Source organism: Trachypithecus francoisi, unplaced genomic scaffold (genome assembly GCF_009764315.1).
Source record: "Trachypithecus francoisi isolate TF-2019V2 unplaced genomic scaffold, Tfra_2.0 Lachesis_group1, whole genome shotgun sequence".
Classification (NCBI taxonomy): Eukaryota; Metazoa; Chordata; class Mammalia; order Primates; family Cercopithecidae; genus Trachypithecus; species Trachypithecus francoisi.
In genome coordinates, this window is record NW_022681454.1 from 14766411 (window position 1) to 14789537 (window position 23127).

General features: G+C 40.0%; 1 long non-coding RNA gene across 1 annotated transcript; it reads left to right on the forward strand.

Annotated features, from left to right (window-relative positions):
• Nucleotides 1–4008: 4008 nt before the first annotated feature.
• Nucleotides 4009–21784, forward strand: LOC117085176. The gene is made up of 3 exons (XR_004437843.1): nt 4009–4185; nt 20155–20295; nt 20652–21784. It is a non-coding gene; the product is annotated as an uncharacterized LOC117085176 (long non-coding RNA).
• Nucleotides 21785–23127: the final 1343 nt, after the last annotated feature.

Below are 23127 nucleotides of genomic sequence, written 5' to 3' on the forward strand. Positions count from 1 at the left end.
CAAATAGTAGGTCTTATTCATTCTTTTTTTGTATCCATTAACCATCCCCACCTACCTCTCATCCCCTCACTACCCTTCCCAATCTCTGGTAACTATCCTTCTACTTTCTATGTCCATGAGTTCAAGTGGTTTGATTTTTATTTTATTTTATTTTTGGAGACAGAGTTTTGCTTTTGCTGCCCAACCTCCGCCTCCCAGGTTCAAGCAATTCTCCTGCCTCAGCCTCCTGAGTGGCTGGGATTACAGGTGCCCACCACTATGCCCGGCTAATTTTTGTATTTTTAGTAGAGATGGAGTTTCACTCTGTTGTCCAGACTGGTCTCAAACTCCTGGCCTCAGGTGATCCACCAGCCTCAGTCTCCCAACGTGCTGGGATTACAGGAGTGAGCCACTGCACCCAGCCTGGTTTGAATTTTAGATCTCACAAATAAGTGTGAACGTATGATGTTTGTTTTTCTGTGCCTGGCTTATTTCACTGAACATAAGCAAAGAGTATTTGACAATCCATTCCCATCCCTTCAGGTGGAAGACTCTTAATATGTCTCTGCTTAGAACTAGAGAGATGTTTATTAATTATCTGTGAAAGAGATCTGGGTGAATAAGACAGATGTTGCTCTCAAAGAACTACTATCCAGAGTTATGCTGTCCAGTATGGTAGCCACGAAACACTTGCAGCTACTGAGCATTTGAGATATGGCTAGTGCCAGCTAAGATGGGCTGTATACAATGAACACCGTATTTCAAAGACTTAGTACAAAGATAAAAGAATATAAAATATCACATTAATAATTGTTACATTGATTACGTGTAGAAATGATCATGCTTCTTTTGGATATGTTGGGTTAATTAAAATATATTTTAACATTAATTGAACTGGGTTTTTTTGTTCCTTAATAATATAGCTACTTATAAAAATGTAAAATTTTATACATGGCTCACATTATATTTCTATTGGTCAGTGCTGATCAAGAAAAAATTATCAGGTGGTCCACTATGAATTATAATATCAGTCAAAACTCATTATAGTAGGTTCTGGAAAAACAAAGGTGAATCCACATGATTTTCTATCCTCTAGTAGCTCTCAGCCTAGTGTTTGGAGAACACTGGTCTCGAACTCCTGAGAACATTTAATTGAGAAGACAGGCCTACCAGAGGTGTGAATCAGGTGTAACAGAGTTCATGTTCTAAAGAGACTTAGACTAGGGTGGGGGTGGTACATGGAGTGGATAGGCAGGTGGGTGAGCAGGTTAGAGAAGATTTTAAAGAGGAGGGGATATATGAATTAATTTGTCACAAGAGTGGGGTTTTACAAGGTAGAAAAGTGTGTAGTGTGTGCGGTGTTAAGCCTGTGAGGTGAAATAACTTCCCCTTATAATCCCCTTTAATTGAAAAAAATCTCAGGGAACATTCTGATTGGTAGGGCTGGAGTCACATGACCACCATGGGCCAATGACTACAGCTAGCTGGGTTGACTATTATAATTGACTAGCTGTGACCAGGAAGGTGGTACCATGAAAGAAGACAGGTATTTTTATTCAGAAGAGAAAGAGAAGAAATTCCTCAAAAGAAAGGTAGCATTGGTCCATAAAAGGAGGCTGCTGGGAAGATTCAATACTCTTGCTACATAGTGGAGATCTAGAGATCTACATTATAGTCACTACTGTGTATACAGTATATATAGATATACACTATATCCATGTATATAAATCTATGTGCATACACTATATATATCTATAGATTTATATTTAATTACTATATGTTTATCTTATAGATATACATAGATATAATGTATACATCCACATATAGTATGTATACATCTATGTATAGATGTACTGTGTATACTGCATATAAATATACACTGTAGTCACTATTTTCTTCATCTTAATATGCTTATGTCTTAGTCTCTTTTCTCATCACAGCACACAAAATCCAGCACTTCTTCTCCTCTGTGTATTATGACAATTTATTTCTTGCAACGACTCATGGCAGTGGGGAATGTGGCTTGCGTAAGACTAGAAAATGAATTACTGCCATTTTATAAACATGTTAAGGAGATTTAGTTTTGTCCTGAAAGCAATGGAAAACCATAAAAGATTTAAACACTTTGACAAGAGAGGTGAATGATCAGATTTGTGCTTTGATCATTAATTCATTAAACAGATATCATTGTTTGTTTATGAGTTCCAGGTGTTCTTCTAAGTGCTAAGATCTACTCAGTAAATGGGCAATTGTGCATATGTTCTTGTAGCACACATACTAGTGGGTGGAGATAATAAATAGCTTGTATAAGGAATAAATTGTATTTTCGAAGGTGATGCATGCTCCAGGAAATAATACAATATGGAAAGCTAGGCTGGGGGCTATGGTTTTAAATAAGAAGTCTGGATAGGCCTCATCAAGAAGATGATGTTTAAACAAGATTTGAAGGAGTGAAGGAATCAAGCCCTTTTTTTTTTTTTTTTTGAGACAGAGCTCTTGTTGCCCATAATAGACTGCAATGGCACAATCTCGGCTCACTGCAACCCCCGCCTTCCGAGTTCAAGTGATTCTCCTGCCTCAGCCTCCTGAGTAGCTGGGATTACAGGCGTGCACCACCATGCCCAGCTAATTTTGTATTTTTAGTAGAGACAGGGTTTCTCCATGTTGGTCAGGCTGGTCTCGAACTCCTGACCTCAGGTGATCCACCCGACTTGGCCTCCCAAGCCATTCTTATATTTGTAGAATGAACATTTCAAGCAGAAGGAGCAGAAGCAAAGGCCCCACAGTAGCCACGTGTCTGACCTATTTGAGGAACAGCAAGGAGGCCAGGATGGCAGCATCAAGGTGATGGAAGAAAATAGGCCAGATCAGATCAGGCCTTGCAGGCTATTTCACTGGCTTTTGTTGGAATGAGATGGACAGCCAGTAAAGGCCCATTGGAGACAGCCTTCTGGCCACTGCACATTGATGCTGGTTGACAATGTAAACAGTAAATATAAATCACTAAGAAGATATAAATCACTAAGAAGATAAAGTGATTTAAATATAAATAACTAAGAAATATTTAAATATAAATCACTAAGAAATATAAATATGAATCCCTAAGAGATATTTAAATATAAATCACTAAGAAGATAAAGTGGCAGTCCTCTTAGCATTTCATCTGGCAATATATCACCCTCCATCTTCATCTCTCTGATATAAATGTCATATCCAAAATACACCACACTGCATTCTTCTTCTAAAATTTCAGATTAGATATGTTCCGGCCTTGGTTTAAGCTGTCTCTGTCTCTGGGTCTCAGATACATCAGGGCTGATAGCATGGGGCTTTCAGAAGTCCATTTGTGGGAGGGATTATTTTCAGATAAAGGCGGTCTGGAAAAGGGAGAAGAATTAGAAGGTATCCATCATATCTGTAGCAGATATTTGTTATGTATGTGTGTGCTCCTGTGTATATATGTAGAAACCAAACATCCTGAATGGCTCATGATCGTGCCAGTGGGTGTCCTCTGTCCTTGCATAATTATTAGTAGCATCCCTTTCCATTAGGTGAGGAGATGGAGTAGGGTCTTTAAGAATATTACGAGACACAGAGCCACAAACAGCATTGGGATAGGACCCGGCTCTTAAAGTGTGGCCCAGCCATGGCACAGCTGGAGGTTCACAGAGATGGTGCCCACCAAAGGCAATGATGGGACATACATAAACTGCCTTGCAGGCAGGGAGAATCCAGTTCGGTCAGGCCCTATCCAGACACACAAAAGGCACACTCAAATCAGGAAAATCGGAGGAGGTTTAATAGGGACTATCTGCAAAGCACTGATGTGTGCAGAGATGCACCAATGCCCCATGGAGTGAGGCATCAGGCAGGTCGTGGGAATCTGGAAGGAGAGAGTCCCACTGAGAGGTTACCTCGAGAAGAGCAGTGGCCTCCGTCAAGGAAGCCAGTGGCCTGAGGCAACCCTGCAGGGAGGAAGCCAGCTGAGGGAGTGGATAACCGGACTTCAGCCACCTTCCTTCCCCTGGGAGAGCCTGCTGGGGCTGGATCCAGGGCAGAGAGCCAAAGGGAGAGGCTGGAGGATCTGGAAAGCCAAGTGGGGGGTGTGAGGTCACAGCTTCTTCGTGTGTATCACCAGTGGGGATTGAGAGGAGAGGAAAACCACGATGGAGGCCATGGGACTGTGGGCAGCTTTTTGGAGCACAGGTGAGATAATCCCCACGATGACCCCCAGAAATATTGAGAGGGAGGCTCTTTGAAAGGGGATGGTGTTCTGCAGAACAATAGAGGCTTTATGAGCCACTAAAATAGAGGTTGTTGGGATTAGTGTGACCCCATTGTGAACCCTGGTCTAAAGGGACCCAAGGAAACAGGGGTATGTTTAGTTTAGGAACATTGCTGAATTTCCAGATGTTCTTCTCTGAAGCATGCACATATCTATGATTGTCTCCTCTCTAAGGGTTGTGTGCAGTTTCTTACCTTCTGTGAACTGGCTGTGAACTCAGTGCCCCTGGGTGGTGGCAGAAGCATGAATGCTGAGAGGAAGGATGTTGCTGTCAGCACTGTGTGGTTTTGAATGAGATAAAGAACCAGCGACGGATGTAGCTGCACACATACTTTATTTGGTTGATTTTCCAATTGATGAAGTATTTGATAAGCATGCCTGATAAGATGGATAAAATGGGCTCTTTCCCAATGGTCCATTTTTGTAATTTAAGTACATAGATTTGTTTTAGATTACATTTAGTGATTTTTATGTTGTTTCTGAAAAAGGTAATATAGACACATGGCTTAAAAATAAAACACTATGAAAAAATCTCATTCCCACTCCTGTCCCCTGTTCTGTTCCCACACGTCTTATTCTGATGACCATTTGTTTAAAGATTCATGTAGATCCGTCTAGGGTTTCTTTGCAAAAATGCAAGCACATAAACACATGTTATTACTCCCTACCTTTTCTTACACAGAAGGAAGCATTCGATACAAAATACTTTGTACCCCTTAATAGTACATCCTGGAGATTATTCTGTATCAATACATACAGAGATTCCTCACTTTATTTTTTACAGCTGCATAATATTCCATGGGAGAGATGTTTTGTAATTTATTTAACCCATCCCATTAGGAACATCATTCAGGTTGTTTGCAATCAGTTTCTCTCCTTTAAAAAAAAAATTGTTTGAGACGGAGTCTTGCTCTGTTGCCCAGGCTGGAGTGCAGTGGTGCAATCTCGGCTCACTGCAACCTCCGCCTCTCGGTTACAAGCAATTCTCCTGCTTCACCTCTTGAGTAGCTGGGATTACAGGTGCGTGCCACCACGCCTGGCTAATTTTTGTATTTTTAATAGAGATGGGATTTCACCCATCTGGCTGGTCTCAAACTCCCAACCTCTTGATCCGCCCGCCTCGGCCTCCCAAAGTTCTGGGATTACAGGCGTGAGTCACCATGCCCAGTGCCAGTTTCTCTTATAAACAATGCTGCAATGACTAATCTGGTGTATTTATTATCTTTCATGTGGGCAGAGATATTTGTAGGTTGAATTTCTAGAAATGGGGTCAGTGAGTCAAAGAGTAAATGCATTTGCAATATTAATGTATTCATTTTTCACTGAATCTCTGTAGTTGAGCAATGAATTGAAAAACTGCATATTATTTATGGGTGAATATCCCCAAAGAAAAAAGAAATGCTGTGTCCAGATGTAACCTTCAGTCAATGTAGAGTGATAGTAACCACGAGTGATGAATGTCTTGGAGTGTTTATGCATCTGTGAGTGTGTGAGTGTGTGCTCATTTGTGTACTCTGAAACTGTATTTGAAAAAGAAAAAAACAAACTTAACCATCGGGTTATTAGACAGATAATCACTTCACTCCACTTTCCAATCAATGAGTTTCTTATTCCAGCTTATATTCCAATAGTCCAAAGTTTCCAGGGAATAAAGGTAAAACAATCTGAGAGCTCTGAAGTTTTCCACAGGGCAAGTACCATGTAAACTGATAGATGATGTTAAGGTTCTCAAGGTGGAGACTAAACAGTTCTTCCATTCTCTGCAACATAAACATAAACTTAAAAATTACATGGTAAGCTAGATCTTCATTTTGAAAATAACCATGGAATTTGAAAAAATAAAACTGAAGCAAAACACACCACCACGAACAAAAAAAAAACCACAACAAAACAAGGGGAAAAAAACGACTTTCTGGTGTTTTTGCTAAAAGACAGCAGGGTGGATTGGGCGAAGCTCTTCTCATAAAAGAAAAGTACTAGACAATCTGGCCTTTTAAAGGGTCTTGAAAACAGATTATGCAGTAAAACTGAGCTGTCAAAGACCCTCAGAGATGGTCTCACCTGACTAGTTCTATGAAGCGCCCAGCAAGAGGAAAGTTTTTCTTTCTCATTTTCACTAACGTGGTTTGTGGTTAAAGAGGTGCTTGCTAACGGCAGGTCTGGGATGTGAGATGTGTTTGAAAAATTGTTGAATTTACATTTTGCAATACCAGCCAGACTCAGGAAATGACACTCAACTGCATTTTCTTGACCTGAGTGGAGATTACTTGAGAATATGTTTGATAGGTTAACAAATGTCGAGAAACATTTTGACATAGGACGTGTTACATGTAACTAGTTTTGTGAAGAAGATGCCCTTAATGGGTGTATTTTCTCTGAATGACTCAGGCCTTCATCATGGGCTTGGGTTATTGTAACATCCAGCAGGTATGTTGGGCTGTGGAGAGCTGTTTTTCCCGCTAGTGGCCTTGGAGGGTGAGGTTTGGAGTGCTATTCACATTTTTCCGTGCACAGCACAGCTGTGCAGTGGCCAGCCATATCTTTCGAAGACATTCATTTATTGGGGTTCAGGATGCACCACCTCAAAACATACTGTGGGAGATAAGATGTGCCACCCCAAAATACACTTCTTGGCATATTTCAAGCTGGTTATTCAGATAAACTGCAGATGCAGGAGTATCTCTGAAAAGCTGCCCTTTGTAAAAGAAATTTATGCCTATTGTAAATTGAAAGTTATGTTTCTTGTAAAAGAAATCTACATTAGTAAAACTAGCTGTATCAGGAAGAGGGCTGTTTCTAGACAATTTTTATTACCTGAGATACTTCATTTGCATAACAAGACAAACTTTTACTCACCTTATATTTCCTCCCTCCCCTTCTCATAGCTTGTCTCTACCACCCCTGGAAGCCCCAAGCTCCTCCTATTCCTTTCTGTAGCTCAGGCTGCTATATAAGCTTCAATCATCTGGTCTTTCTTCAACTCTCATATTTTCATGGGACCCCTGTGCCAATGTATGTAGTTAGACATAGTTTTTTCTTGCTAATCTGTTATATGCCGATTTAATTCATAGCCCTGTCGAAGAACCAAGGAGAGTGGAGAAAGACCATTTGGTTCTCCCTGCACGAACTGCAGTGTATTTCTGTGGGCCCAAGGTCAAATACCAGCTCCACTGTCCTAGACCTGTGAGCTTGGCTGAACAGAATAATAATCCTTCTGTCTATAAAGAGGACAAAAGCACACGCCTCCTAGACTGTTCTGAATAGTGGCCCCCTGTTAAAGAAAACTTCTTCTCAACCTCACTCCCTCTTCACCACTTCTTTCCATTAATATTACAGAGAATCCTTTACAGGGAATTTCCTTTTTAAAAAAATTATTTATTTATTTTGAGACAGAGTTTCACTCTTGTTGCCCAGGCTGGAGTGTAATGGCGCGATCTCGGCTCTCTGCAACCTCCATCTCCCGGGTTCAAGCGATTTTCCTGCCTCAACCTCCCAAGTAGCTTGGACTACAGGCATGGGCCACCACCCCCGGCTAATTTTTGTATTTTTAGTAGAGACAGGGTTTCTCCATGTTGGTCAGGCTGGTCTCGAACTCCCGGCCTCAGGTGATCCACCCTCCTTGGCCTCCCAAAGTGCTGGGATTACAGGCATGAGCCACCATGCCCGGTGGGAATTTCTTAAACATTAAATGTTTAATGTTTGAAAAACCCAATAACATCAGCATTTTTAATAACAATTTTTATTGTAAATTGATAATTTATAATTGTGTATATTTCTGGGGTACAAAGTGATGTTATAATTTATAAATACAATGTAGGAAAATTAAATTAAGCTGGTTAACATATCCATCACCTCAAATATTTAGCACATTTTTTCAACTTTTATTTTAGTTTCAGGGGGTACATGGGCAGGTTTGTTACACAGGCAAATTGTGTGTCACTGGGGTTTGGTATGCTACTGATCCTATCACCCAGGTAGTGAGCATAGTACCTGATAGCTGGTTTTTCAACCCTCCCTCCCCTTCCACCCTCTCTCCTCTAGTAGTCCCCAGAGTCTATTTTTTCCATCTTTATGTCCATGTGTACGCAATGTTTACCTTTCACTTAAACGTGAGAACATGGGGCATTTGATTTTCTGTTCCTGCATCATTATACTTAGGACAATGGCCTCTACTATCCTAAGCTGCATCTTTTGCAGCTGTATCCATGTTGCTGCAAAAGATGTGGAATACTATGCAGCCATAAAAAAGAATGAAATCATATCCTTAGCCTTTTTTGTCATGAGAACATTTGAAATTTACTCTCTTAGCAATTTTGAAATGTACAATACTGTTTATTAAATATATTCACCACACTATGCAATAGATCTCAAAAAAACTTCCATATTCCTTCTGAGATTTTCATACCTTATTCATCATCTCCCTAATACCTTTACCCTCCAGCCTCTGTAACCACCCGTCTGTTCTCTGTTTCTATGAGTTTGATTGTTTTAGATTCTTCATTTAAGTGAGAATATGCAGTCTTATTTAAGATCAATTAGTTAAGTTTCAGTGTGTATAAAGTATTTGGTGTCAATGCCTATAGATTTCTATAGAATGAAACAGGACAAAACGTTTCCCACCTGAGCCACAACCTGAATGCTGGTGTTGTCTTCACTGCGGGTGGGCCATGGAGCTACGGCCTACACACCTCAGTGCCTTTTGTAGGGAATGATGGCTAAGAGTCAATGCTTGGAATCAGGTGGACAGGGATCAAGTCCCATTTCCACCACACATATGTGTGTGTCCTCAGTTAAGTTACCTGACCTCTGTCTGCTGTAGGCACAATTCCTAGTTACGTATATCAAAACCATCTCCTGGTGCATATTACAGAATATTAGGAAGCTCAAGCATCTCACGGATGGGGAAGGACTAAGGAAATAGCCAAGAATAACATCCAGATTATACTACTGGTCCGCTACAGAGCCCACTGCCCAGATTTCTGGGTGAAAGAACATATGTGCCACTCAAGGTCTGACTGGTAGAACTCCCAGCAGTGGTACCTCTGAAAATGCTGTGTTCACCACACTCAAGTTTTCAAATCTGTAAAACAGGTATAGTAATAATATTTACCTCATGGGGTTATTTTGAAGATTTAATAACACTGTGTACAGAGAGACCCCAGTATGGTGTTTGGCACTTAGTCAATGTTCAGTTAATGTTTCCTCTTCATTTCCTCCTTCATTTTCTTCTACCTAAACTTCTCCTCTATTTTCTTTTTTCTTCTTTTCTTTTTCTTTCTCTACCTTCTTCCTCCTTCTGTTTTTCTCATTTCTTCACTTCTCTTCCATGCCCTTTCTTCTTCTTCATTCCTTCTTTCTCTTCCTAAGAGTTGGTAAGAGGCAGTGTATGACTATTCTGCCAATGGAAACAATTTTCCCTGTTTCTGTGACAGGGGGTGTCATGGGGTACAGCGCCAAAGAGCTACTATTTAGTTGGATAGTACCATAAATTAATAAATGCTCAATACCCCGCTTTCTCCTTTTCTTTCCCCCCTCCACTCCCAGTATTTACCCAGTGGCATCAAATCTGGAATGGGCTATCTTCATATCAGAACCAGGAAAAATGGTAGGGAGTTGCACCAGAAACTGTAAACCCTATGTGAGGGATTTTGTTTAACATCTTTTTTTGAGATTGAATTTACAAACATAAAATTTACTCTGAAAGTATATGATTTAGTAGTTTTTAGTATATTCAGTTTTGTGACTATCACACACGTTTACAACATTCCTCTCAACCCCAAGAAAATCCCATTCCTATTGGGCTGTCACTCCTCATCTACCGCCATCCAGTCCTAGGGAACTTCTAATCTACTTTCTGTCTCTATGGATTTGCCTATTCTGGATATCTCATGTAAATGGGATTATACAATATGTTACTTCTTGCGACTAGCTTCTTACACTTAGCATGTTTTCGAGGTACGTCCATGTTGTGGTATGCGTAAGCACTTCATTTTTTTTTTTGGCTCAATAATTTTTCACTGTGTGGGCAAATTACATTTTGCTTATCCGTTCATCAGTTAAGGACATTTGGGTTGTTTCTGTTTCTCAATTATTATAATGCCTTTATGAACCTTCATGTACATTTCTGTGTGAACATATGTTTTCATATCTCTTGCGTAGATATCCAGGGGTGGAATTTCCAGGTCATGTTCACTCTGCTTAACATTTTGAGGAATTGCCAGATTATTTTCCAAAGCAGCTGAGGACATGGATTTTTGTCTGATTTGTTCACTGCTGATCAAGTGCTGACATATGGTAAACTTAAAACTATTTATGAAATAAACTGAATAAATGAATTAATAGTTGTCTGCTAAAGATATTATTTTTCCTTATATATATAAGCATGCATAAACAAATATATACATATATAAATATAAATACATATAAATATATATGTATATATTTATTTATTTTTCCAGATAAGATCTCCCTCTTTTACCCTGGCTGAAGTGCAGTGGTGTGATCTTGGCTCACTGCAGTCTCTGCCTCCTGGGCTCAGGTGATCCTCCTCCTTCAGGCTCCTGAGTAGCTGGGACCACAGGTGTGCATCACCACGCCTATCTTTTTTTTTTTGGTATTTTTAGTAGAGATGGGGTCTCACCATGTTGCCCAGGCTGGTTTCAAATTCCTAAGTAAACTGCCTGCCATGGCCTTTCAAAGTGCTGGGATTACAGATGCGAACTCCCGCACCCAGCCAACATATTTTTGTTTAAACATTACATATGGCATATCGTTTTTTTGTTTTGTTTTGTTTTGTTTTGTTTTAAGTTCTAGGGTACATGTGCATGACGTTTATATCATGTATAACTCCCCAAAGCAATCCCTCCCTCCTCCCCCCTCCCCATGATAGGCCCCAGTGTGTGATGTTCCCCTTCCCGAGTCCAAGTGATCTCATTGTTCAGTTCCCACCTATGAGTGAGAACATGCGGTGTTTGGTTTTCTCTTCTTGTGATAGTTTGCTAAGAATGATGGTTTCCAGCTGCATCCATGTCCCTACAAAGGACGCAAACTCATCCTTTTTGATGGCTGCATAGTATTCCATGGTGTATATGTGCCACATTTTCTTAATCCAGTCTGTCACAGATGGACATTTGGGTTGATCCCAAGTCTTTGCTATTGTGAATAGTGCCGCAATAAACATACGTGTGCATGTGTCTTTGTAGTAGAGTAATTTATAATCCTTTGGGTCTATACCCAGTAGTGGGATGGCTGGGTCATATGGTACATCTAGTTCTAGATCCTTGAGGAATCGCCATACTGTTTTCCATAATGGTTTGTTTTGTTTTTGAGACGGAGTTTCACTCTTGTTGTCCAGGCTGGGGTGCTGTGGCGTGACCTTGGTGCACGTCAACCTCCGCCTCCCGGGTTCAAGCGATTCTTGTGCCTCAGCCTCCCAAGTAGCTGGGATTACAGGCATGTGCCACCATGCCTGGCTAATTTTCTGTATTTTTAGTAGAGATGGGGTTTCTCCACGGGCATATAGTTTTTTAAAGTGGCAATTGCTGTTTGTTAAAAATGAAGTTTTAAAATTCTACTGTAGCTGTGGAGTTCTAGGAAAGAGGCTTTTTTGGCATGTTGTCCTGTGTGCCACCTTCTCACTTGGAATGGTAAAGAAATTAACTGAGCATGAAACTTAAGTGAGATAAAATTGTATGTGGCAATACATGTATACAATAAAACAGGGAACGTATTGAAGTGCTAAAAAACAAGAAAGTAGTTTCTTTATTGTTATCTTCCAGTCTGTTGCTAGCTTGGTAGCTAGAAAACCAAGCTTTAGGACATAAAATATGAGAAAATAATTTATGAATGAGAATCTGGATGAAGTTGTAATTTTAGTTAATTCACCATTCTCTCACGTTTGCCACCACATTTCTGTGCTTGGGCTTGCATGATGGTGTGCACAGTGATAAATTATTTTTATGTGATAGAAATTCCTTCTCCTGGATGGACTATAGACATGCACAGAACAGACACCTTGTCTTGAAGGTCTTTATATTCCTGGAACCCAGCCCACAGCCAGGTAAATAGCAGAGGCTCAACACAGGTTTTGAGTGTATAAATGAATGAATGAGTGAGCTTTTGTTACATGATTTTCATGTTTATGTGCTATTTTCTTTTTTTGTACATGGTTTTAAGAACTTAATTTGGCTGGGTGAGGTGGCTCACGCCTGTAATCCCGGCACTTTAGGAGGCCAAGACAGGCTGAGGCAGGCGGATCAGGAGCCTGGCCAATATGGTGAACCTCTGTCTCTACTAAAAATACAAAAATTATCCAGGCATGGTGGCATGTGCCTGTAGTCCCACCTACTGGGGAGGCTGAGGCAGAAGAATCGCTTGAACCCAGGAGGCAAAGGTTGCAGTGAGCCGAGATCGCGCCACTGCTCTCTAGCCTAGGCAACAGAGTAAGACTCCATCTCAAAAAAAAAGAACTTAATTCAAAACTGTGCATACATATGTGTGTGTATGTATGTATATACAACTTTCCTTTTATACACACACACCCATGTATACATATATACACATACACACATAAGTAGAAGGATAAGTAAAAACATAATTTTCTCTAGGTACTATGATTATGGGTGGTTTTTATAATCTTATTTGTAACTGCTCATATTTTATTATATTTAAAGTTTATTTCATTTAAAAATATTTAATTAAAAATATTGAATATATTCAAAGCATACAAGCTTACAACAATCAAATGAACACATCCATCACCACCCATGTTGTATATTAGATTCTCTGAACTTAGAACTGAAAGTTGCTACTTTTTAACCATTTCTCCATTTCTGCCAACCCCAACCTCCTGACAATCAGCATTCTACTCTCTGCTATGAGTTTGGTTTTCTTAGAGTCCACATATGAGTGCAATCATACAGTATTTATCTTTCTGTGTCAGGCTTATTTCACTTAGCATAATGTACTCCAGATTCATCCAAATTGTCACAAATGGCAGGATTTACTTCTTTTTTTATGGCTAAGTAATATTCTATTGTATATATGTACCACAATTTTTTTATGTATTCATCCATCAATGAATACGATGGATACTTAGGTTGATTTCAAATCTTGGCTATTGTGAATAAATCTATAATGAACATGAGGTTATTTTCCTATTACTTTTCAAAAAACCATGCATTATACTATTGATCTGGAAATGTATAATAAATGCACTTTTGAAAAGAAAAAAATGATTTCTAGGTACTTGATGATGTTTTTGACAATCTAATTTAAAGAGCTGAGTTACTTTTTTCTACATGACTTTTAAAGATTATAGTTTTAGAATATGTTTTTAAACAAAATAAATAAAAATGCTATTTCAGAAGAATATTTGTCCATGTATGTATAGAGGAGGAAAAACAATCAAAAAGGAAGAATATTTAAAGATAAGCTAAAATATGTATCATATAATGTGGAGTTAAAATCTTAGGCTATAAATTCCAGGAAAAATATATACATAATACAGCAAAATATTAATATTAATGCTATTGATTTCTGATTCTTGAAGTTACAAGTAGTTGTAATTTTTCTTTGTACTCTTATTTTTCAAAATTATATATAAGCACACAATTGCTATTACAACCTGAAAAATTATTTGTAGAGCTTATTACTTTTTAAGAAGGAATGTCTTTCTGAAATATACATTTGAACTTTGCTTTGATTACTAATTATTTAGTAAAATATTAATAAGAAGAATTTTACAATTTATTAGAGTAAGAAAAATTTACTGTCAGGGAACAAAACAAAATAACCAAGACATTCTTCAGTTGGTAAGTGGATAAACTGTGATACCTTCAGACAAATGAATATTATTCATTAAGCCATGAAAAGACACGGAGGAACCTTAAATGCATAGTGCTAAGTGAATGAAGCCAATCCGAAAAGGTTACATGTTGTGTGATTCCAGCTGTATAACATTCTGGAAAAGGCAAAACTGCAGTGACAGTAAACAAACAAATAAACAACAATGGTTGTCTGAGGTTGAAGAGAGGAAGTGATGAATGAGCAGTTTAACAATTCTGTATGATACTATAATGGTGTGCGGAAGTCACTCTACCTTTCTTAAAACCTCTAGAATGTACAACATCAAGAGGGAGTGCCAATGTAAACTATGGGCTTTGGGTGATAATGACATGTCAATGTTGGCTCATGGATATTAACAAATGTACCCCCCTGGGTGGGATGTTGATAGTGGGGGAGACTGCATGTGTAGGGAGAAGGAAGAATAGGAGAACATTCTGTATTTTTTGTTGGATTTTGCTGTAAACCTAAAGCTGCTCTAAAAAAATAAAATACAATAAAATAAAAACACAGTGAATGATATTCAGTATCACTATTTTCAATGAATTATATTTGGGGCTTTCTTTTGGAATTTTTGTTTGCTTTTGTTTTTAACTTTCTCTGAAAAATGCTGCATTGAGAAAGCATTGCACAGTTGCTTCTTAAATATTCAAGAATGTGTTCCTCCCCTCAGCTGAGATATTTGACCTTCAGCCTCTTTGTGTTAGAATATAAGAATGGAAAGTGTAATTGTCCCAGGGAATCAAGTAAACATCTTATTAGAAAATCTTTTGAGAAAATTTTGGCACAAGTTGGTGTTCTGGGTGCGTTTGAAATGCATATAAAGAATGGATCATATATAAACTTTGTCCACGTGCTATGATGGGCTAAATTTGATATCAGAATGGATTTTAAGAAATATATATATTTAGCATCTATTCACCCTACTTCTGGTGACAACACCCTGATCTTCCTCTGGAGAGCTGCTCATTACTTTACTCTCAGCCAATGTGAGGCTCCACCCCCAAGATCAGGCCCACAGAAAGCGACTCAGACTCAATCTAATTAGAGCACTCCAGTCCCTTGCCATGGTGACTGGCTCATAAATGGACTCAATGAATGCTCATGGCAAGAAATTTATTAAGTGACTAGAATGAGGTGGTGTGTCTGTGTTTGTGTGTCTGTGTGTTTTGCAAAGTGTAGAAGAGCATGAATTCCAGAGCCCTATTGCTTAGGTTTGAATCCCAGTTCCCCACTTCCACCACCAACCAGCTAGGTAAACTTGGAAAAGTCACTCTTCCTCTCTGGGCTTCAGGCCTCAGTCTCTTTCCTGTAAGATGGGGTCAAAAATACTACTTATCTCATGGGGTTCTTCTGAGGATTGAACAAGTTAACTTTTGTGGAGCACGGCACGGTGTTTGTCTCAACATTTTCACTTAGATATGTAACAGGCATCTTAAACTCGACATACCTCAAATGAATTCTCCTTTCATAGTCTTTCTCCACTCAGTAAATGACAACTCCATCCTTTCAGCTGCTCAGGCCAAAAATCTTGGAGTTGTGTCTGACCACTCTCATTGTCTCTTTACTCCATCAGCAAATCCTGTCTGTTGTACCTTTAAAATATATTCAGAATTTAATTGCACCTGCTGATGCCAACCCAGTTCAAGGTACCATCATCTCTTGTCTGGATTATGGCACCATGGCTTCCAAAATGGCCTTGTTGCTTCTGTCTCCGCCCCACTTCCGTTTCTGCTCAACAAACAGCCAGAGTGAGCCTGACAAAACACGTCAGGACATGTCACTCTTTTGCACCAGTGCCTGTCTATCTCCAGGTCCCAAACACACAATTACATCTCTATCCTTATCTCCCACATATTTCCTCCTTGTTCTTCCTGTGCCATGCACCTGTTACTTGACCTCTGCTGTTCTCTGAACACACCAGGCTTGCTTCTGCTTTAGGGCCTTTGCAATTGCTCTTCTCTGTCTGGAGCCCTGTTCCCCCAGATTTCACCTCACCTTCTTCAGATTCTTACCCAAGTGCCACCTTCTGAGTGAGACCTTCCTTGGTCCTTTACCCAAAATTGCAACCTTCCCCCCAGTCTTTATCCTGTTCCCTGCTGAGTTGGTTTATTAGCCCTCACCATCACCTCACATGTGCTATGGTTTACTTATCTTGTCTATTATATGTCTATTTCCCTTTAAAACATAAGCTTCTGGTGACTGAATTTGTTTAACTGCTATTAACCCAGTACTAAAATAGTTCATGGTGCTCAGTAAATATTTAATGCACAAATGACTGAATAAGGGGATGGAAGTAAAAAGAATTACATTCCAGTGTGATACTCATCAACATAGGGTTGTGCAGTGCCCTCTAAGCACCAGGGACTTGCTAGCCACTGAGGACGTACCTGAGACAAAGATTGTTTGGCATCCTTCTACAATCTAGTTGGGGATGGAGGTGGGGTGGCAAAACTGTCCCAAAAAATCAGGAAGTGTAGGATGCATATGTTTATCCATGATACGAGCTTATAATCCAGACATGAAGGGCTGTAAAAGATGTCTCAGATTTGGAGTGTCTAAACTGTCACCTGAAAGTTAAGGAATAGCAACTGGGTGAAGGAGGTGGGGCAGTGGGAGAGCTGAAAAGTCACCAGATCTGTTAAGCTGTGGTCAGACCTAAGGGAGGATGTGGCTGAGAAGCTGACTTCTGATGAACTCCTATCTTTACTCTGATGAAATAAACAAGGAAGCCTAGAATGAACGGCAGGCAGCCCAAGTGAATTAAAAGCATTTTGAGGCATCTTGCCAAGTTCTATTTACTCTTATTTCATTAAAAATACAGAAAGAGTAGTAAATATAAGATTCAGCCTTGCTCAGTTTCAGGATGTGGGAGGAGAAATCATACAGCTGTCTTACATGAATCTGCTAGAAAGAAGCAGGTCACAGGTGCTCTGTGTGGCATCAACGAGCATGCTTTTCTGCTGTTTTTGATATTCAGCATTTATCTATTCATCTTTTCGTGATTGTATCCTGCCTTGAGGAGGCACAAAACATATTGAGGAGACAAAGACCTCCCTAAAAAAAACAGGTTAACCCTGAGCTTCCTGGTGACACTCAAAAGTCTTCTGACCAGGAGAAGTGTGAAGAAAAGGCGAGAAAAATCCCTGGACCAACCAAAGCCCACACGCTGCCACATCCCGCGCCCAGTGCCCATGTCCCACTGCCACTGCCAGCATGCCTGAGAGAATGGCGGAAGGAGATGTTATAGGAGATAAGACCAAGGTGAAGGATGAACCACATAGTAGATCTGCAAGTTGTCTGCTACACCTGCCCCTCCAAAGAATATTCACAAACCAAGTAATGTAGCGGAAGTAAAGGGCTATATGGTTCCTTTAGGTTTTATTTCCTCAAGTGTTTATTACATTTCACAGAAAGAGAAACTAACATCTGAAGTTGCCCCAAATCCCTGATGATTAATAATCAGAAATGAAGACAAAACAAACTTGAAACTGTAACTGTGTGAGGGTTGAAAAACCGACATTCTCAAGCACCGTCAGTGAGAAGGCCAACTAGTACCACCCCTTTGGCTGGCAATATCTTTCAAAATTCTAAGTGCTTGTGTCTTTTGACCCAGGGAGTCCACTTTCAGGAATGTATGTACTTGGATACCTAAAAATTATGCCACCACAAGAATATTTGTTGTAGTATTCTGTGCTCATTTATATAGTTAAGTAAACTCTAGCATACTATATGATAGAATTCTAGGGGTCAACTAAAAGAACTGGGTAAGCAACACGTGCTGGTATTTAATGTCTTCAACACACATTACTATGTGAGGAAAGCCAGGTACACAACAGGATATGTCTTATGCTATAATTTTAATGAAACAATGAAGATCTGTCTCTCTCTCTCTCTCTCTCTCTCTCTCTCTCTCTCTCTCTCTCTCTCTCTCTCTTTGTTTCTCTGTGTGTGTATGCTGCTTGTTCATTAAAATGGGAAGAGGGGAGTTCAGGGAAGAAGAAAGAATCATTTTCTGAATCTAGCACTTCGATCTATTTGACATTTACTCCATGCGTGTTTATCATATTTATTGTCAGAAATAAATAGCCCTTTCAAAGGGGTGTGTTTTGTGGCAGGTATTAGATGTTTTGTTTCACAAGCTGGAAAGCTATAATTTCCAACGGTTCAGTTTCATAAAGAGCAGGTGGCAAACCTTCTTGCATGGTAACTGATTTTGAACCTTGCACTACAGGGATCATGAAAGAAAGCACATGCCCAAGAACAAGAAAGTAGAAGAAGGCAGGGAACACAGTAAGATCAGAAATTACAGAAATGAATCCAGAGGCAAAACCCACATTTCTGTCATTCACTAACTGGTTTGTTCAACCAGCATTTATAGACATCAACTTGATCCCAGGATACTTAGAGAATAAATTTCGATTGCTGACAACCTAGCCTTGTGTAAACTCCTGATTTCCTGAGGAGGGGACACCTTGAAGAAATTCTCAGAGTGTGCATTCCTGGGCTAGGTGGTACAGACCAGAGCCTCTGAGATGGGTATTGTCTCATGAGATCTGCTGGCATCTATGTTATTCAGCGAGAAGAGTGTACAACAATTTGCAGATCGAACTTATCTTGGGAGCTAAGTGGGGTTAGAAAAGGCTTCCTGAGGATGTCTCATTGAAGTTGAGACATGAAGGGTCAGTAGGAGTCAGCAGGTGAAGGCATAGCATCTGTGAAGGCCCAGAGGCAGAGGAGAGCTTGGGCTCATTGCGGGCAGAGAGAAGGCCAGCAGGAGTGGAGAAGCATAGGAGCTGTTGGGGACACAGGTGCCCATGGAGGCTAGAGAAGCAGATGTGGGCTGACTGACAAGCTGCTTGCCATGTCCAGAGCAAGAGGGGAGGGAATCAGAATTATGTTGTAAAAGTTATATCTTTAAAAGGAGTGACTTGGAAAAAAAACCTCACCAGCCTATACCAGTGGTGTAGATAATACATGGAGGAAGGTGGAAAGAGTGGAATCAGGAGAATGGTGGGGAAGCTCTTCCTGGGTAAGAAAGGAGGTGAACTTTTCCTTGGACTAAGTTAGTCGTAGTGGAGATGAAGAAATGGATATTTAATGAATAATTTGCAGGCAGTAGGAACTGTCGTCCATGTGGATACGCGGAATGAGGGAGAGTGAAGGGTCAAAGACTGGGAAACTTCTAGCTTGAGTAACTGCAGGAGATGTTGGTTCTTTTCACTGAAATGCAAAGGACCTGAAGAGGAGCTGGTTTGACAGAGAAAGATTAACAGTTCAGTTTTGGACAGAGTGAGTCTGCATTGCCTATGAAAGCACTCAAATGCAAATATTGTCTTTTCTAACAACTCTTTGGTCCCTTCAGGACCTCCCAGCCATGAGCTCCCTCATCTTTTTGTGATCTCTCACCCTTCTTTTGCCCCTGCTTCAGTTTCTGTGGGACTTAGATGCCACGGATCATTATTAAAATCCCATCCTTGAGGCGAGTGGATGGCTTGAATCCAGGAGTTTGAAAACAGCCTGGGCAACATGGCACAACCCCATCTCTGCAAAAAAATACTATAAGTTAGCCAGGTGTGGTGGTGCACACCTGTAGCCCCAGCTACTTGGGAGACTGAGGCAGGAGGATTGCTTGAGCCCAGGAGGTTAAGACTGCAGTGAGCCATGGTCTCAGCACTGCATTCCAGAGCCTGGGTTACAGAGCAAGACCCTGTCTCAAAAAAATAAAACAAAACAAAAACAAACAAACCAAAAAACAAAAAACAAAGAACAAAAAACAAAAACAAAACAACTCACAAAAACCAAAAACAAAACCCATTCTTGCTTAAAGTTTCTGCTTCCTTGACCTTTTATTCTCCATTATACTTACCAGTGTTAGGGGCTGAATGGTGTACCCCCCAAATTCATATGTTGAAATCCTAACCCTCAGTGACTTTGAATGTGACTGTATTTGAAGATAGGGTAGTAGCTTTAAAGAGGTAATTAAGTTAAAATGGGTCATTAAAGCGAGCCCAAATTCAGTATGACTGGTGTTCTTATAAAAACAGGAAAACTGGACACAGAGGAGTTCACAGGGAAGACCATGTGAAGACAGAGTGAGAAGACAGCCACTTACAAGCCAACGGAAGAGGCCTCAGAAGAAATCAGCCTGGTGACGGCTTGATCTCATACTTCTAGCCTCCAGACCTGTGAGTCAATACATTTCTGTTGCTTCAGCCACCCAGTTGTGGCACTTTGTTATGGCAACCCTGGAACACAAATACATGCAGCAAATCCCAACCATGTCAAATCCAACTCTGTTCACTTTCACCCTTTCGTTTAAACAGTGCTGAGTGGCTGGGCAAAAGAACACAACCAGGGATTGCATTGGGGAGATATACATGATATAAACGTCATGCACATGTACCCTAGAACTTAAAGTATAATAAAAAAAAAAAAAAAAAAAAAAGAACACAACCTACTAACTGACCTTTTAAAAAATTCCTGACCACTTGATGATACCCTGAGAACCCACAGTCCATTTGCTCTCCTGGTCTCCTTCCAGGTCTACCAGCACCCCAGCAACTCTCAGAAGATAATGTTTTTTTTCTCATTTCACTGAGAAGCAGCAGCAAAGTACATCCACGTCATCATCATCAAATCCAGGAACCTCCCAACCCTGAAAGCTGTGTTTTCCAAATTTCTTCTGTGAGGTGGTGGAGCTCCTACCCACACTCTCACCTGTGCTTTGGATACCTATCACCAATATATGAGCCCAGGAGTTCAAGACCAGCCTGGGCAACATGGTGAAACCCTGTCTCTACATAAATAAATAAATAAATAAATAAATAAATAAATAAATACAAAAAATTAGCCAGGCCCATGGTGGTGCATTCCTGTACTCCCAGCTACTTGGGAGACTGAGGCAGGAGGATCGCTTGAGCTCAGCAGGTCGAGGGAAATTACTGGAGCAATTGTCAGTTGTTGCCTGCCTACTGAGTCATCCCAACATCCTACAAACACACTGTGATAATCTCATCTTAGAACAAAATATTCTCTCCTGACTTGACTGCCCAGCATCCTCTAGCCATGGCTTTATTTCTTGATTCCATTTTACAGAAAAGCTCTCCACACACACACAAACTCCAGCTAACTTACTGATACCACTTACCTTCTCACATACTCTCCTAAACCTACTGTGGGTGGGATTTGTCCTCATCATTCCTCTAAAATGATTTCTCTTGTCAATATCATCAATAACTATCAGGGTACCCTTCCTCTTGTCTCAGGGATCATCCTTCCCAGTTCTCCTTGCTGAAGCTCTCTCATCTTTCTGACCTCTGCCACAGGAGTAGCCCATGGCTGAGCCTCTGGAACTCTTCTGTTTCTGCACACACTCTTCACATGATCTTATATATACTCTTGGCTTTAAAAACTGTCCATAGCTAAGACCTCCCTTATTAGTGTCTCCATCATTAATCCCTTGCTCAAACTCCAGAAGCTTATACCCAAGTGGCTCCTTGATGCCTCTTGTTAGGTGTCTAATAGACATCTCAAATTTAGCACATCAAAAACCAAATTCTTGATTCATGCCTCTTCCCAAGACCAAATCTACTTCACCTCCCATTTTCTCATCACTGGAGATTGCAGTGCTTTCCTTCCTTTGGTCAGTTACACAAATAAAATATCTTGGCATCATCTTTGACTCATCTCTTTCTTGCAAATGCTACATCCAATTCATCAGCAAATCCTGCCACTGCTACCTTCAAACTCTATTCAGAATCCATCTTTTTTTTTCTTTGCCACCTTCATTACTGGTATTACAGCCATTGTAACTGTTGTCCATCCTTATCCTCCTACACTTTATTCTCAATACCAAGCCAGATTGAGCCTTTAAAATAGTATGCCAGATCAAGTCATTTGGTGACCTTGTATGGGTTAAAAATAAAATGCACACGAATGGGTTAAAAATAAAATACAAAAACAGACACACAGACCAATGAAACAGAATAGAGATCTCAGAAATAAGACTTCACATCTACAACCATCTGATCTTTGACAAACCTGACAAAAACAAGCAATGGGGAAAGGATTCCCTATTTAATAAATGGTGCTGGGAAAACTGGCTAACTATACGCAGAAAATTAAGACTGTACCCCTTCCTTACATGTTTTTCAAAAATTAACTCAAGATGGATTAAAGATTTAAAATATAAAACCCAAAACTATAAAAGCCCTAGAAGAAAATCTAGGCAATACCATTCAGGACATAGGCAGTGGCAAAGATTTCATAATGAAAATGTCAAAAGCAATTGCAACAAAAGCAAAAATGACAAATGGATCTAATTAAACTCAGGAACTTCTGCACACCAAAACAATCATCAGAGTGAACAGACAATCTACAGCATAGGAGAACATTTTCACAATCCATCTGACAAAGGTCTAATATCTAGAATGTACAAGGAACTTAAACTAATTTACAAGAAATAAACAACCCCATTAAAAAGTGGGCAAAGGACATGAACAGATATTTCCCAAAAGAAGACATTTACATGGCCAACAAACATATGAAAAAAAGCTCAACATCATTGATCATTAGAGAAATGCAAACCAAAACCACAATGAGATACCATCTCACGCCAGTCAGAATGGTGATTATTAAAAAGTCAATAAACAACAGATGCTGGTGAGGCTGTGGAGAAATAGGGACACTTACACTATTGGTGGGAGTGTAAATTAGTTCAACCATTGTGGAAGACAGTATGGGGGATTCCTTAAAGATCTAGAACCAGAAATACCATTCGACCCAGCAATCCCATTACTGGGTATATACCCAAAGGAATATAAATCATTCTATTGTAAAGATACATGCATGCATATGTTCATTGTAGCACTATTCACAATAGCAATGATATGGAATCAACCCAAATGCCCATCAATGACAGACTGGATAAAGAAAATGTGGTACATATACACCAGGGAATACTGTGCAGCCACAAAAAGGAACGAGATCATGTCCTTTGCAGGGACATGGATGAAGCT